Here is an 18,222-nt window from a genome sequence, read left to right as displayed (position 1 = left end):
AATTTTCCTTAGTCAGGAGCAGGAGGAGAGAGTATCATAAAGAAGGAACTGTTGCATGGATGAAGACCAAGAACTGAGAATTTGATTACTTTGTAGGAGGTGTTGATTTAAGCAGTTTGTCTTCTAGATATCTCCAGGGAACAGCTTGTGATTTTGGTAAACAATAATAACGATAACATTGGAACATATGAAGGAAACTTCTGGGAACTATAATTTATATTGTCAAGGACACTTGGGTTTACAGTATCCTCTTTCTTACCTTCCCCTGAAATGAAATCTGAGGGCTGAAAGTGACCTTGGTTTATATATGAGGCAAGAAAATTGGTTCAATGGGCTATGAGCTCTGTCAACCAAAAAAATCACAGGCTGTCTTTCCAGACCCCTACTCAGGGTTGTCTGGGGATAAGGAAGATAGAGAGCTAAATGCTTCTGGTGACTCCTCCTAGCCTCTGCCTGGGCTGTGTTCCTGATCTTCTCTCTCCCTGTGTTATGCCTGTATTTCTCTTTAGGTCACAACATGCAAGTAAGCCTTGTTATTTCTTTGTCACCCTCTCCTCTCTTCTCCATCATGAAATACATATAATAAGAAATATCCTAGACATACAAAATAGATAGCTCCCTAAAAAGTTGAGATCAGAGGGAAAATCCATGATCTAAAAGCTCTCTTGAGATGGCCATCATTGTTCTTAACCTTTCTGAGCACTTGGCAGATTGCACTGTGAGTTCTCCTGGCTACCAGAGGTATTTGGCAAAGTTTCTGTTTAGACTTCATTTGGAGAAGAAATGCTTAAGTTAAACATTAAAATTCATGAGAATATTTCAGTTCCTTGTAAACTCTTAATCACAGTTACTTCAAGTGAGGTATCATTTATGGATCCTTGTAGAGGAAAAGTTCTTTTAACGGGGACTTCCAACAGTTCATTTCAGAAGATCACTAAGGCTATGGTCAAATGCAGTGCATTGTAAAACATACTGAAATACATAACGATGCTGATATTTATGAACTAATTTTTTATGGTTTAGGTTCCTCTCTGTTGCCTAAACTTATAAATTTTGGGTCCATAGGAAAATGAGTGCTTCTCACCTAGTCATGCATGGGTTTTTCTTCCAGGTCTTCCAGTAAAAGAAAAATCAAATAAGTGAACTGAAGCACCTCTTTCTGTCTTTTCAAACTTTTCTGTAAAGATTTTTGGGAAAATATTCTAGGGCAAGGGTTCTCAGCATAACCAGTGCAGAGATCGACCTAATAAACAGAAATTTGAAAAATGTATATTGCTACTGCTGATTTTTGGTAGATGAACGCATGACTTCTTTTTATCGAATAATCTGGAAAAAACATAGGGGAGCGTTATAAAAAACATAAAACCTGTAAATGTGACAGCACATTTTGTAGCCCAGTCAACCTTTCTGTTGGTTTGAAATTTTGTTTCTGCAGACTTTCTTTAAGGTTGCCTTTTTCACTTTTCAATTTGCTTCCCCTATACACCAAATAGCAGTACACTAGGAACTTGTATGAAATTTGATTTACTGTCTTAAGCTCCTTTGAGATCACCACATGTCTGAATGGAATTTTTTTTCCCTGTTTGGGATTTTTCTCCTCTTTGCCCTTTTGTGATGATTTTAAAAAGTTATGTCAGACGAGTCTGGGTAGCTCTTTGGTTTTGCTTTCATAGTCTTTTATGCCTGCTTAACTGGGTGCAACTGAGACTGGTTTTACAAGAAGCCAACAATAAAGCTCAGACTGGGAAAAGATGAGTAAACTCTTACTATGAAGGCAGAGCTTGTGGAAAGGGAGAAAGGGAGATCCCTTTTATACTTTATGAGAATGCACAGTTTAGCAAGGCTTTATTTAAAGGTTCTCCCGAGCCTCCATGGAAAGAAATGGCTGAGCCACTACTTCTTTGTACACATTAGGAAATTCTGCTCACTGGTTGAATTTTTAGCATCTCACTATATTTCTGTTCTTTCTCTGAATACGGAGGATAATAATTTTGCAAGTGACTTGAATAAGCCTGCATTAAGCAGAATTCTATGGTGGGCCCCAAGATTCGGTACCTCTTCCTCCTGTGTAGGCGGTCAGTATAATCAATATGCAAGACTATGAACGTGATAGGTTTTACTCTTGTGATTAGGTTATGTTGTAAGCATGGTTGGCCTTACGGGAAATTATCTGGTAGGCCTGACCCAATCACATGAGCCTTTAAAGCAGAGAGTTGTCTTCAGCTGGTCACAGAAGAAGCAGAAGCATGTGGTTTTCAGCTGAGAGACCTCAGCCCTGAGGCCTCTGTGAGGAAATGAATTCTGCCAAAAAAGCAGGGAGCTTGAAAAGGGGATCCAGAGCTCTAGGAGAGGATGTAGTCCCACCTGACACCTTGACACTCAGTCAGGGGGGGGACCCTGAGAAGATAATCCAGGCCCACCACATTCAGACTTCTGACCTACAGAAATTGTGAGGTAATACATTTGTTTTGTTTTAAGCCATTAAATTTGTGGCTTAAGCTTTCCATTCCACACAGCAGTGGAAAACTAATATGAAGGAGGAGAAGGGCTTTGAGACGAGAAAGCTAAGTAAATCCAACATTCCTAAGTTTGGTTCTGGAGCAAAGCTGTCATAATGGCTAATGTGGTTTCCCCTTATGTGAAGGTGCCCAGTTATCTGTTTGGCCAAACCCTATTCTGCATGTTGCTGTGAAGTTATGTTGTAGATGAGATGAACATTTATAATCAATTGACTTTAGGTAAAAGAGATTACCGTCTATAATGTGAACAGACCTCATTATGAAGGCCTTAAGGGCAAAAACTGAGGCTTCCCCAAGAAGAAGGAATCCTGCAGGGCCATCATATCAAAATGCTGCATGAATTATGGATTTCAGCCTTGCCAGATCCCACAATGCCATGAGTCAATTCCTTCAAATAAATTTCTTCACATGTATCCTACAGGAGAAACTTAACTAATGCAGTCATAAACTCAGGTGTGTTAGGGACCACTCAGATGTCTGTGGTGTACTGGGGCTGACTGGAGGACAGCATGGGGGCCCGCTCATGCACTGTGCCACCAATTGAACAGGTCTTTTGATGTTTCCCAAAAGAAGCAGGAAATCCAGAATTCTGTACAAAATTGCCCAAGTTCTAAAATTCTCTTTACCTCACTAATTCTAACTTGGGGGTGAAGGTGTGGACCAAGCCTGCATATTCCAGAGTTAACCTTTTTTTTTCCTGAAACACATAAACATTATATGTTGTGTTGGATCCTGGGGTTAGAGGGACAATGAAACAGGGGGCAGTAAGAACCTGAGGATCTACTCTGCTGGGGAGGGACTATTCCCCACTGAAGAAAGGCCAGAACACAACATAATTTTTTTTTTTAATATCCTGGTGGAAAAAGCAGAGGAAACACAGCAGAGAGGGTGCAAGCTGCAAATAATTGAAGAAAGAACTTTGCTGGCTTCTCAAAGTCCTGAGTATAATTGCAAAAGGAAGAAACCCATCATTGGAAGCACCAATTTACCAAGCACTGATGAGGTGTCAGCTTAAAGTACTTAGAATATATCACCTTGTATAATTTTTTAAAATATCACGTGTGAGTGGCCGTTGCTCAGTCATGTCCAACTCTTTGCCACCCTGTGGACTGTAGCCTGCCAGGCTCCTCTGTCCATGGAATTCTCCAGGCAAGAATACTAGAATGGGTTGCCATCTCCTTCTCCAAAATATCACATGGATAATCACTAATCCCATTTTAAAGATGAGGTTACTGAGACTCAGCAAGGTTAAGCAAATTGGTCGTAGTCACTTAGCTAAACAGCAGCAAGTTGGGATTTGAATCCAACTTTATGACCTCTTGAACCCATGGTCTTATTCATTTGGTTACACTAATTCAAAAACATAGTTTTTAAAAAATCTTGAGCATACTTTAAGGAAACAATCAGAAATATCCAGAATATGGATTGTCATATAAGACATACCATCTTGGTTCCTTCAATAAATGAAATTCATAAGAGAGAAAAGAAAAATATTAGGATTGGAGCACTGTTGTAGATGAGAAAGTTTACACTAGACATAATAACCATATGCAGTGAGAGTCTTCAGAGCCTAGTTTGGAAAAACAATCACCTATAATAGATATCTTGGGGACAGTTGTGAAAATTTGAGTTTGAGCAAGGTATTAAATGATATTAGGAGTCTCTAGGTACCTTAGTTGGGTGTGATAATGGTATTGTGGTATATAATGATATATAAGGGAAGTTCTTAAATTTTCTTAGAGTTTTATGTTGAGATTTTTAGGCATGAAGTGTAATAATGTCTTGAAATTCTTTTTTCTTTCTGTATACACACACACATGCATAGTAAAAGGATAGCAATGATTTAATCTAGACATTGGGCATATGTGTGCTTATTGTATTATTTCTTTTAGTTTTCTGTAGGTTTAAAACATTTCATAAAAAGTAAAAAAATTTTAAAGCCACTGAATATGAATAGACCAAACATAATATGTCAGTGAGCGCCAATTTACAATTGTAATCCATAAGGTTGGATCAACGAACTGTAATTGCAGTTAGACTTCCTTTTCTGTTCTGTTGTGTGATGGTATGACCGACCAGCTTTTCATCATTATAGATTTGCATACATCTGTCCTAAACCCAAGTTCTTCTTGGGCTGCTAAGGGAATTTACTCACCTCTGTGTCCCTGGTGTCTGTGCATAAGTGAGCAGTCACTATGTCTCTGCTGAATGGATAAGGAAAAGCCCGAGAAAGCTGTACCAACGATAATAACAATGAGAATAATGATAGCAGTTAACATTGAGCCCTAGAAAAGTTGCAGGCTGAGAACCTCATAACAGTCATATGAATTAGATTTAATTAGATTCTGATAGTATGGTCCCCTTTTGCAATGAAGAAAGTGAGGCCCTCAGATGATTGGAAATTTGCAAGAATTCCAAGTAGTAGAGGCCAAGCCATCTGCCACTAGTCCCCTTACAAAACAACTCCCATTCATGCCTTGCAAGTCTCAGCTGTCTGCTGCTGCTGCTAAGTCCCTTCAGTCGTATCCGACTCTGTGTGACCCCATAGACGGAAGCCCACCAGGCTCCCCCATCCCTGGGATTCTCCAGGCAAGAACACTGGAGTGGGTTGCCATTTCCTTCTCCAATGCATGAAAGTGAAAAGTGAAAGTGAAGTCGCTCAGTTGTGTCCGACCCTCAGCGACCCCATGGACTGCAGCCTACCAGGCTTCTCCATCCATAGGATTTTCCAGGCAAGAGTACTGGAGTGGGGTGCCATTGCCTTCTCCGCTGTCTAGCACACAAAATTTCACTAAAATAAGTTTTCCCACAATCTATATGGCGAACACTGGAATTTCAGGAAAGACAGCCATGGGGGAAATGCTGGCCTGTGTTACCCTGTGCCCCTGAGCTAAGGTGCTGTTTCCGTGGCTGAGCTTGGAATGCTGGGAGCTGGCCACCCAGAGGTCTGTGTGACTTCAGTGGACCTGTGGAGGTAGGACAGCCAAGAACAGATGGCCCTGGGTTCCTGCACCCTTGACTGGGGAGGCACCTCCCTTCTCAAAGCCTCAGGCAGCTGTCATCCTGCTGTTCGTTAATGGCCCTGGCCCTGTCTAGGCCTGGGGGCAGCACTGGTCCTCACTGAGTGTTTAATAACTTCCAGGGACGACAGCTCTCCTCTCTGCCAGGCCTCCCTTGGGGACCCACCGCAGGTCATCTCATAGGCAAGTGGGAGGAAGACAAATTATGCTTGTCTTATCACCCAGAAAACCACCCCTAGGCACATTTTTAACCATGGGGTACATATTTCTAGAGATGTTTGTTGAGTGGGGCAAATTAGTTTGCTTGCTCCTGGCTGGTCAGGAAAGAGAAAAAATTTAAAAATAAATCTCCAGGATTGGAGTCTCCACCAAGCTGTCCTCTGGAATTGGTCTTCTGCACCTTGAAACTCTCATTTCGGGAGGAGCTGATATGCCCTGATGTCCTCCACTCCCTTACCTTGGGTCTTTTTGACTGCAAGTATGGTCCCTATGCCAATCAATTCCTCCAGCTCTTTTCCCTACACACCTACTCCATGCTGCTAGCCCTTTGTATTCATCTGTTCAGAATACTGTTACACAAAATTTCTCACACAGAGATGTGCTCAGTCATGTCTGACTTTTGCGGCCCCATGGACTGTGGCCCACCAGGCTCCTCTCCCATGGTATTTTCCAGGCAAGAATACTGGAGTAGGGTGCCATTTCCTACTCCAGGGGATCTTCCCCACTGAGGGATCAAACCCACGTCTCCTGCATTGGCAGGCAGTTTCCTTATCACTAGCACCCCTGAAAAGCCCTTCTCTTGTTGGACAGCACAGGATCTGGGCTCGTGGGCTTCAGTAGTTGAAGCACTCAGGGCTCAGTAGTTGAGGCTCATGGGCTCTAGAACACCGGCTCAGTAGTTGTGGTTCTCAGGCTTAGTTGCTTTGCAGCACGTGGGATCTCTCCAGATTAGGATCAAACCTGTGTGTCTCTGCATTGCAAGGAACTACTAAATCACCAGGAAAGCCCAGTTTGGGTTGTGTTAAGCCACTGAATTTTGTGTGTGATTTTTTTTCTTTTAATGGCAGCAGTTGGAAACTGACACATTAGTCTAGTTGAAATCAAGTGTGAAATGCATAAATTTTCATTCATTGAAAAGAAGATCTCTATATGGGCTTCCCCTTCTCTGTGAGACCTCTTTTTTCAGTGAGTGAAAATTTATGCATTTCACCCTTGATTTGGGCTAGGCTAATGTGTCAGTTTCTTACTGCTGCTATAAAAAAAATTCTCCCAAATTCAGTGGCTTAAAACAACTCAAACTGAGCTTCCCTGGTGATCCAGTGATAAAGAATCCACCTTGCATTTAAGGGGACACAGGTTCGATCCCTGATCTGGAAAGATCCCAAATAAATAAATACATAAATAAATAAATCTTAAAAAAAAAAAAAGAAGTGCTTTATTAGAAAAACAAAAATCAAAACCACAAAAAAACCCAAAAAAACAAATTTATTATCTTATCAAATATCTTAACAAATCCAAAATCAGTTTCATTGGGCTAAAATCAAAGGTGTTGGCAGGACTATGTTTCTTCTGGAGACATAAAGGAGAATCCATTTCCTTGCCCTTTTCAGCTTCTGAGGCCACCTGCATTCCTTGGCTCATAGCTCTTCCTCCATCTTCAAAGCCAGAAGTTTAACATCTTCCCACTTCCTCTGACTCTAGCTTTCTGCTCCGTCATCACTGCCTGTCTTCTCTTGGATCCTCCTTCCTCCTTAAAAGGACCCTCATGATTACAGGGGGTCCACCAAGTTAATCCAGGATAATCTTGAACATCTCAAAATCCTCAACTTAATCACATCTGCAAAGTTCCTTTTGCCATGGAAAGTAGCATGTGCACAAGCCCCAGGGAGTGCGACCTGGACATCTTTGGAGAGCCTTTACTCTGCCGAACACAACTATTAGTAACATTTGGGATAGATAATAACTCAAGATTAAGGGGTTTTGTTCTATTGTTGTTTTTGTTTGTTTGTTTTTTGCACTTCAAAAAAATTTTTTTAGATCATGTGAGTAACAGGTTTTATAGGAAAATGTCCCCCAAAAGTATTAAAAATAAATCAGAACTCCTTTAATTCTAAACCCAGAGATAATAATCATTGACATTTTGTATATGTCTTTCAATCTTTCATCTATTCAGATTGTAGAGGTTTTATTCTTTCCTTGGAATCTATTTTCAGATGGTGACAAGTCCAGCTGATTTATAGAGTTGTAGCCCAAATAGGGCTTTTCATTCAGCACCACAATCCCCCTGTTGCAGTTGCTTGGTAATTTTAAAGTTTTTTGCTTTTCTACATCATCTGTGACTCTATTTCTGTTTATAAATAACTTCACTTGTGCCATTTTTTAAGATTCCACATATAAGCCATATCATATGATATTTGTCTTTCTCTGTTTGACTTACTTTACTCAATATGAGAATCTCTAGGTCCATCCATGTTGCAGCAAATGGCATTATTTCATTCTTTTTCATGGCTGAGTAATATTCATGTGTGTATATATATATATATATATATATGCATACATATATACCACGTCTTCTTTATCCACTCCTCTGTCAATGGACATCTAGGTTGCTTCCATGTCCTGGCTATTGTAAGTGGTGCTGCAATGAACATTGTGGTACATGTATCTTTTCTTTTGTTCTTTTAAAACAAATATTTTTATTTTTTTATTTATTTGACTATGCTGGGTCTTGGGGCTTCCCTAGTGGCTCAGATGGTAAAGAATCCGGCTGTAATGCAGGAGACCTAGGTTTGATCCATGGGTTGGGAAGTTCCCCTGGGGAAAGAGATGGCAACCCACTCCAGTATTCTTGCCTGGAGAATTCCATGGACAGAGGAACCTGGTGGGCTATAGTCCATGGGATTGCAAAGAGTTGGACACAATGGAATATTACTGCTGCTAAGTTACTTCAGTCGTGTCCAACTCTGTGTGACCCCATAGACGGCAGCCCACTAGGCTCCCCTGTCCCTGGGATTCTCCAGGCAAGAACACTGGAGTGGGTTGCCATTTCCTTCTCCAATGCATGAAAGTGAGAAGTGAAAGTGAAGTCGCTCAGTCGTGTCCGACTCTTCGCGACCCCATGGACTGCAGCCCACCAGGCTCCTCCATCCATGGGATTTTCCAGGCAAGAGTACTGGAGTCGGGTGCCATTGCCTTCTCCAAATGGAATATTACTCAGCTATAAAAAGGAATGCATTTGAGTCAGTTCTAATGAGGTGGATGAACCTGGAGCCTATTACACAGAGTGAAGTAAGTCAGAAAGAGAAAGACAAATACTATATATTAAATATATAGAGAGAATTTAGAAAGACAGTACCAATGATCCTACATGCAGGGCAGCAAAGGAGACACATATATAAAGAACAGACTTTTGGATTTAGTGGGAGAAGACGAGAGTAGGATGATTTGAGAGCATAGCATTGAAACATGTACATTACCATATGTAAAATAACTGACCAGTGCAAGTTTGATGGATGAAGCAGGGCACCCAAAGCCAATGCTCTGGGACACCCTAGACGGTTAAGGTGGGGAGGGAGGTGGGAGGGGTGTTCAGGATCTGGGGGACACATGTATGCTGCTGCTGCTAAGTCACTTCAGTCATTTCCAACTCTGTGTGACCCCATAGACGGCAGCCCACCAGGCTCCTCCGTCCCTGGGATTCTCCAGGCAAGAACACTGGAGTGGGTTGCCATTTCCTTCTCCAATGAGTGAAAGTGAAGTTGCTCAGTCGTGTCCGACTCTTAGCGACCCCATGGACTGCAGCCCACCAGGCTCCTCCATCCATGGGATTTTCCAGGCAAGAGTACTGGAGTGGGGTGCCATTGCCTTCTCCAGGGGGACACATGTATACCTGTGGCCAATTCATGTTAATGTATGGCAAAAACCATCACAATATTGTAAAGTAATTATCCTCAAATTAATAAAAAAAAAAAACAAAACATATAAGATGTGTTTAGCAAAAAAAAAAAAAAAAAAAGAGTCCGACACGACTGCTTGACTTTCGCATTTATCACACACGCATGCCTGGTATTAGTTGTAGCACACGGCATCTTTAGTTGTGGCATGCAGTCGTAGTTGCAGCATGTGGGAACTAGTTGCCTAACCAGGAATCAAATCCAGGCCCCCTGTATTGGGAACACAGGGTCTCAGACACTGGGCCACCAGGGAAGTCCCATGTATCTTTTCAAATTGGCTTTTCAAATTGGATATATGTTCAGGAGTGGGATTGCTGGATCACATGGCAACGATTTTTTTTAGTTTTTTAAGGAACCTCCATTCTGTTCTCCATTGTGGCTGTACCAATTTTCATTCCCACCAACAGGTGTAGGAAGGTTCCCTTTTCTCCACACCCTGTCCAGTATTTATAGTTTGTAATTTTTTGATGATAGCCGTTTTGACCTTGTGAGCTGATACCTCGTTGTGGTTTTGATTTGCATTTCTCTGATAATTAGTGATGTTGAGCATCTTTTCACGTGCTTTTGCTTGTCTTACCAGAACTGTTCTTTCCAATTTCTAAGCTTTAGCCTGCTCCTCCCTTACCCTCAGAGTCAGACACGACTGAGTGACTTCACTTTCACTTCTCACTTTCATGCATTGGAGAAGGAAATGGCAACCCACTCCAGCGTTCTTGCCTGGAGAATCCCAGGGATAGGGGAGCCTGGTGGGCTGCCGTCTATGGGTTCACACAGAGTGGGACACGACTGAAGTGACTTAGCAGTAGCAGTAGCAGTCCCTTACCCTTATTAAAAGCTATCTTTGCATTTTTATCCTTTTTGCAAATTTGGGGCATAAAATTCATTACAAATTTAACTGCTTGAATGAAATAAGAGTGAAAAATTTAAAACCATATGGAATCTTGGGTGAAAGACATATGCCTGATAAAATCTGTCAAGGCCCGAATGTTTGCCATTATGTATTAAAGTAGTCTTTTTCTTTTCCTGTGAGTAAATGAACAAAGAAGCTTTAATTTTTCACCACAGTGAACAACAAAATAATATCCTTACAAAGGTAAAAGCTGATGTTCTAGCATTTTCCAAATAAATTAGACTTTTGGAATTTTCAGTCTAAGGCCTTACTCCAGATCAGGACCAAGAGTTTAGTGACACATGCATCTTTTTTTAACCTCATAAATAATATCTATACGGTAAAATGTAAAAATACTAGTTTTAATAAGGGACTCTTTGGTATGAGATTTATTTCTTTTTACGGAATATTTTATCTCTATTCAGAAGTGAAATGCAAGTTCTTCCATTTACAGTAATCTGTGGAGTCCATATGAACATGCTCTCTATTTGTATCTTGGGGGAAAGAAGGGAAATTCCTACGAGAGTTGCTTTTCCCAAATTGAGTATTGACATAAAATCATCTTCAGTTTGTAAATTACTATTGACTATGTTTTTAGTTCAAACATCTCTTTTCCTTTTCACAAATCACTTCAGTGTTTTCCTTGGAATTTGAATTAATCCAATTTAAGTTTATCGGAACATTTGGCAGAAATTCAGGAAATGACCTTTGATCACTTTGGTATGTTTAAATCCAAGAGAGCTATAGTCAGATAGAGAGTTTGGGGGCACGTGGGCAAAATATTTCTGTGGTTTTTCATGTATCTTAAAACAGTACCAGGAATCTGCAGCAATTGAAATGTGTCCATTTTTTTAAACAGATACAATTCTTATTATGGTTGGCCTTCTTTTTATTGCCCCAAATACACCCAGGCTCAATAGAGCCTCAACCAAATGCAGCCAGGAGTGGAATGTTAGTTTATTTCTTCCAGAGCAGATTGCCAAAGTCCAAATCATCTGTCTGGAATCTAGAATGGGAAGAAAGTTGCTCCTTAAGAAAATTGTGATAAGACTTTAACCACTAAAAACTTGTGAAAGTATTGCAAGTCTCTGAGAGACATTGTGTTTCCAGTATGGCTGTTTTGTTAACTAATTATTATTTAGGTAGTTGTGGTGGTTTAGTCATTAAGTCGTATTCGACTCTTGAGACCCCGTGGACTGTAGCCTGCCAGGCTCCTCTGTTCATGGGATTCTCCAGGCTAGAATACTGAAGTGGGTTGCCATTTCCTTCTTTGGGGGATCTTCCTGACCCAGGAATTGAACCCAGGTCTCCTGCATTGCAGGCAGATTCTTTACTGACTGAGCTATAAAGGAAGCTCCTCTAAATTATTATTTAGAGGAAGTGACAAAAATAGGGATGTGTAATCTCTGCGGTCCCTTCTCAATCCCTTCTTTGCTCTGTATCCAGAGCAAAGGCAAAAAGTGAGAGAATATTTGACAAACTCCAAACCTTATTTTCATTCACTTGTTCAGTCATTTAGATTGGAGAAGGGATATGCAAGATCTCTTTTCAAACATTTGAAAAGAAAAAAAAGTTAGATCCCTAAACTCACTCTTCCCTGTGGTAAACAGATTCTAGATGAGTGAAAGATTCACACAAAATCAACAACGAAGACCCTGGAAGGATGAACATTTTTATCATGTTGAGATAGAAAAGGCCTTTCTAAGCACAGTATAACACCAAGAAGTTCTAAAAGAACAACAGATCTGACCACATGAAAATTTAAAATGTCTGCATGGCAAATTATTTGCCCTGAACAAAGTTTAAGGACAAATGAAAAGTGGAGAGAGATTGTGCAGCCTATATGGCAGATCAAAGGGTTGATATTTCTAATATACAAAAAAGTAATAAGAAAAACTCAAATAGAGGAAAAACACTAAATAAGCAATAATAAATGTGCTAATATAAAAATATAAATTACAACACCAATTTTATCTACCTGGATATAGATACACAATATTGCTCAAAAATAATAACTGAGTTTCTTTTCTACCCAGCAGTTCTCCCACTAGGCAGAACCCGTCAGGGGGAACTCTCATACCAGGCAAGGAGCTCAGCCCCTTCACGTGTATCGTCCCTGCAGTGCCAAGAATCCATGTGTCAGGTGCAGAGTCATGGCTCCTTTCTGGTTGCAAGGCCCATCCCTCCCCCTGGCATAGCTGGTTTAGGGCTCTGCTGCCCTGAATGAATGTTTAGGAACAAGCCTGTCAAGCGTAAATCTGCTCAGAGGCTCATGGTCTGGTTTTGTCCTCAGTTGTCAGGATCCAGTGTGGATATGGAAAAGGAGGAAACGGGAAGAAAACCTGTTCCTAAATTGAGGAAGCACCTCGCTGCCTCTGCTACCAGGGGAGGGGCTCTGAGGAAGCTGAGCAGTTTCGGGCAGTGATTAAGGCCCAGATGCCACTGGGTAGCTTTATAAATAGTGGGCCATATGAAACACTAAATGCCTGTGAGCTCTGGGGAGAATGTATCTATCTTGTGGCTACTTTTACTTGCTAATAAAGAAGGTACTTAACGTGCGGAAAATTCTGAAAGAGGTGGGAATACCAGACCATCTGACCTGCCTCGTGAGAAACCTGTATGCAGGTCAGGAAGCAACAGTTAGAACTGGATATGGAACAACAGACTGGTTCCAAATAGGAAAAGGAGTCCGTCAAGGCTGTATATTGTCGCCCTGCTTCTTTAACTTCTATGCAGAGTACATCATGAGAAACGCTGGGCTGGAAGAAGCACAAGCTGGAATCAAGATTGCCAGGAGAAATATCAAGAACCTCAGATATGCAGATGACACCACCCTTATGGCAGAAAGTGAAGAGGAACTAAAAAGCCTCTTGATGAAAGTGAAAGAGGAGAGTGAAAAAGTTGGCTTCAAGCTCAGCATTCAGAAAATGAAGATCATGGCATCTGGTCAAATCACTTCATGGGAAATAGATGGGGAAACAGTGTCAGACTTTATTTTTTGGGGCTCCAAAATCACTGCAGATGGTGATTGCAGCCATGAAATTAAAAGACGCTGCTCCTTGGAAGGAAAGTTATGACTAACCTAGACAGCATATTCAAAAGCAGGGACATTACTTTGCCAACAAAGGTCCATCTAGTCAAGGCTATGGTTTTTCCAGTTGTCATGTATGGATGTGAGAGTTGGACTGTGAAGAAAGCTGAGCGTTGAAGAATTGATGTTTTTGAACTGTGGTATTGGAGAAGACTCTTGAGAGTCCCTTGGACTGCAAGGAGGTCCAACCAGTCCATCCTAAAGGAGATCAGCCCTGGGATTTCTTTGGAAGGAATGATGCTAAAGCTGAAACTCCAGTACTTTGGCCACCTCATGCGAAGAGTTGACTCATTGGAAAAGACTCTGATGCTGGGAGGGATTGGGGGCAGGAGGAGAAGGGGATCGAGGCTGGATGATGAGGATGAGATGGCTGGATGGCATCACTGACTCGATGGACGTGAGTCTGAGTGAACTCTGGGAGTTGGTGATGGACAGGGAGGCCTGGTGTGCTGCAATTCATGGGGTCGCAAAGAGTCAGACACGACTGAGCGACTGAACTGAACTGAACCTTAGTGTTTCATTTTGCACTTTTATGTTTGTTTTATTTTGCTCGTAGAATTTTTAAATTCTGTGTTTATGACAGAGGTGTTTGCTAACACTGCAGTGGTAATCATATTGCAATATCAAAATGTATCACATCTATATATTGTATACATTTACATACCCAGTGTTACATGTTATATCTCAATTTTAAAAAAGTAAAGTGAGAATTTTTTAAAAATCTGTGTTTACTTGGATAACACTTGTTTTGTGTTATATTCAGGAAAAGACAACACTATGGCTAAGAATTTTCAGGTGACTAAATGCCACACAATAGCTTCCCTCTCCTCCCCTCCCCTTCCCTCCCTTCCCATTCCCTCACTTCCTCTCCTTTCCTCTCCTCTCCTTTCTTTCTCTCCCCACCTCCCTCTCTTTTTCCCTACCTCCTTACAACCCCTCTCACCCCATTTTTTCCTCTCTCTCTCACCAATCCAGGCACACTTAGAAAATATAACCAGAGTAGTATACCATTATTCAGAGAAGGCAATGGCACCCCACTCCAGTACTCTTGCCTGGAAAATCCTATGGATGGAGGAGCCTGGGAGGCTTCAGTCCACGGGGTTGCTGAGGGTCGGACACGACTGAACGACTTCACTTTCAGTTTTCACTTTCATGCATTGGAGAAGGAAATGGCAACCCATTCCAGTGTTCTTGCCTGGAGAATCCCAGGGACGAGGAAGCCTGGTGGGCTGCCGTCTATGGGGTCGCACAGAGTCTAACACAACTGAAGTGACTTAGCAATAGCAATAGCAAATACCTTTATTACAGGCAGAAGCCCCCTTCCTAGAGCTCCCTAGATTTATATTCCTTTCTGAGTATTAACCTAAGGGAGGTGCAAACAACCATTATCCACCATTCATGTCGACAGAGACATCAGTCATGGCTGAGCCACCTCCCCAGCCAGGTCTTTGGCTGAGCTCAGAGAGTCAAACATTCCAGGCAAAGGAGAGGAAGGGTGTGCTCAGATTGCATTGCTAAACCCCTGGGCAGAGTCTGGAATCCTGTGAATGCAAAGGAGCTTGGAACCATGCCTGTAACATTTAAACATTTAAGAACATAGACCAAGGCAAAGTAATATTTCAAAATGAGAGAAAGTAATTTTACATGGCTTATCTCTGTATTTGAATTAAATTGACTGCAACTCATGAATGTTTTAATTCAGTCTAAAGATTGCTCATTGCTTCTTATTAGACCCTCTCTTTGCTTGCCTCTTATCCTCAGTCTCCAGTCAGTGTTGCTTCTGGATTTCCTCTATCAGGTCCTACCATCATGTTGAATAAAGATAAAAGTTACACTCTATGGTAGTGCTCTCTCTTCTACCCCAGAGTCACTATAATTCATTTTGTGCTAGTGGTTACTCCTATGCTTTTGTAGCTTCTTCCAGGGCCTCTGCTAACCAACTTTCTGCAAATTAAATAAAACAAGTGCCCCTCAGGGATAACACAGCCCCAGACTGGGGGACATGATGAAATATGGCCTCCATTTCAATCCTGACTTGGCCCTCAGCCTGCCCCTGAGTGGTGAATAGCCTTTGCAGTGGTATATGGTCACCCTGCTTTCTCCTACTCCTGTTGCTCTAAAGTACAAAGAGAGATGAATGCTTAGAAAGAGGGATATGTGTGGTGTTGGAATGGAGAATCTGTGGGACTCAAAGGCAGTATTGGCTGAGTCTGGCCGCTCAGCTGGCCACCCTGCCTGTGCGCTCCTGGCTCTTTTTATGTATTCCCTGTGGAATGTTATAACGGAACCCTTTTGGTCTCAGAGTTTTGGCACAGTCCTTAAGTCTGAGAACCAAATATTCCAGGATCCTAAAGAGAGATTTTAGGCCACCTTTGCAGAATATGCTTATAGACTGACTCCTGTTCTGCTGTCATTAGTCCATGACTCACCTCCAAGTGACAGAATGAAAGGGATAAAGACGCCAGGATTAAGAGTATCTTTGGAGAAAGTTGTTGCAGGCAGGGAGTGGATGGAACAGGGAATGTTTCTGCCATTTCAAACCCACTAAGGAAGTCTTTAGAGACACAGAGAAGTTGTCATGTGTACCTTGGAGTGTGACGGAATACCTATAAAGTCTGAAGAGGACAGACTGTCTCTAGCTGGCTGGTCTGGATCCATGGAGTAGAGTTTGGTTGATCATGAACTATATTTCTAGAGTTCAGTGGGGCAAGGGCATTTCTGCTTGGTCAGATAAGGATCCCATGGACCAGACTGGGTCATTTAGTAATGGACTCTATTCAAGAAGACTGCTTGGAGGGGGAAAGTGACCCCCAAGAAATGGAGGTGGCATCAAAAAACCATGTGGAGGAGTCCAGCTATTGTCGTTGGGAAACTTATCTATGGGGAATCTTTGAAGGATCCACAAAAATGCTTTAGAAGAGAGAGAAATAGCATTTCAATTCTGTACCCCGAAAGGGCACTGATGCCAAATTGTAAGTCACCAATCAAATAAGGCCTTTCTTCCCTCTTCTTTTCCTTCCTACCAGGCTTCAACCCAGGAAAGACCAAACACCTGCAGGTCAGGCTAATATATGAGGCAGAACAAGCAAGAACAGGGAAACATCCTCTCCTTTCCCTTCCCTCACCGATAATTTCCTAGTGTGGGGCAGGCCAGAGCTGGCAGTTGGGAGAAACTTAAAATTAAATAAATTTTGGAGTTTCAATAATGTCCTGGGTGTTAAATGCAATCTGTGGGTTTTTGATGTTGTTGTTGTCAAAAGTAACTGAAAAAGCCATGAGAGATTCTGGAGGTTGTACCCAAGAGCAGGGCAGCACAAGTTGAAAGAATTAGTTTCACAGGATGGTGATGGGCAAGAACAATGTTGCTTTCTGTTTCTACCTTTTCAAGTTTCGGTCTCGTTACTGAGCCAATTCTGTATGGACCATGAAGAGTCTTTCAGTGTCTTTACTGAGCCAGTTCTGTATAGACCATGAAAAGTCTTTCCGTCTCTTTACTGAGCCAGTTCTGTATGGACCATGAAGAGGCTTTCTTGCAGAGAAGTGTGTGTATGTCCTGGATCGTGCACTCTCACCTGCTATCAGCCCCTGCAGTTGTCTTCTTCCTCTTGTGTATCATTGACTTCCCCCTCTCGCTGCTGCTGCTGTGTCGCTTCAGTCGTGTCCGACTCTGTGCGACCCCAGAGACAGCAGCCCACCAGGCTCCTCTGTCCCTGGGATTCTCCAGGCAAGAACACTGGAGTGGGTCGCCATTTCCTTCTCCAATGAGTGAAAGTGAAAAGTGAAAATGAAGTCGCTCAGTCGTGTCCGGCTCCTAGCGACCCCATGGACTCTCTCTACTGGACCTTGACTTAATATCACCCATCTTAGAAAAACATGATTCCACATTCCCTTTAGCAACTGCTGTGTTCCCTGTTTCCCTTCAATGAAAAAATTTGAAACTGTTAGCTGACTCCAGGTCTATGTTTCTCCATCTCTCCTCAGCTCACTCCCGTGGGTTTTCATCTCCACTACACCACTGAACAGGTCTTAACAGGATCAATAGTTCCCTCCCCACATCTCAGCGGATTTCTCAGCCGCACTTGATGTCGTTGGCCACCCCTCCTTCCTGAGCCATGTTCTTCACTAGGCTTCTGTGTCAAACATTTACTTAGGCTCTTCCTCCCCTACCAGCCCCTGTCCTTGGTCTTTTCATCTCTGTCCAGTCTTTGAGACTGAAAGATTTTAAAATTATTTCAATCTTTTTAGCAGGTATAGAACTATTCTATTTCTTAAAACAATTTGATATATTAAGGATTTAATTTCTTTAATTGATTCAGAACTGTTGAGATTTTAAATGGTTTCTAGTGTCCATTTTGGTAACTAAAAAACATTTTATCCATTTCATCTAAATTTTAAAAATAAAGTTACATAAGGGTGTTCATTATTCTCTTCTCTATTAAATGTCTGTAGTGATGGTCTCCTTTTTATTCCTCTCTCTGCTAAGTCACTTCAGTCGTGTCCAACTCTGTGAGACCCCAGAGACGGCAGCCCACCAGGCTCCCCGGTCCCTGGGATTCTCCGGGCAAGAACACTGGAGTGGGTTGCCATTTCCTTCTCCAATGCATGAAAGTGAAAAGTGAAAGTGAAGTCGCTTAGTCGTGTCCGACCCTCAGCGACCCCATGGACTGCAGCCTTCCAGGCTCCTCTGTCCATGGGATTTTCCAGGCAAGAGTACTGGAGTGGGGTGCCATTGCTTTTATTTCTAGTGTTG

The 18,222-nt window shown here is 42.0% G+C and overlaps 1 long non-coding RNA gene across 1 annotated transcript in view; it reads left to right on the top strand.

The window, feature by feature from the left end:
- Positions 1-613: 613 nt before the first annotated feature.
- The window catches only part of LOC129659012 (uncharacterized), an 86,353-nt gene continuing 68,744 nt past the window's right edge, over positions 614-18,222 (top strand). Inside the window, exon 1 of the long non-coding RNA XR_008717734.1 lies at positions 614-2,454. This is a non-coding gene — a long non-coding RNA (uncharacterized LOC129659012). The remainder of the gene's footprint in view (positions 2,455-18,222) is intronic.

The sequence above is a fragment of the Bubalus kerabau genome, chromosome 8 (assembly GCF_029407905.1).
Source record: "Bubalus kerabau isolate K-KA32 ecotype Philippines breed swamp buffalo chromosome 8, PCC_UOA_SB_1v2, whole genome shotgun sequence".
NCBI classification, from domain to species: domain Eukaryota; kingdom Metazoa; phylum Chordata; class Mammalia; order Artiodactyla; family Bovidae; genus Bubalus; species Bubalus kerabau.
The sequence above is the reverse complement of the archived record's forward strand: the minus strand, read 5'-3'. Positions and strand labels throughout refer to the sequence as shown.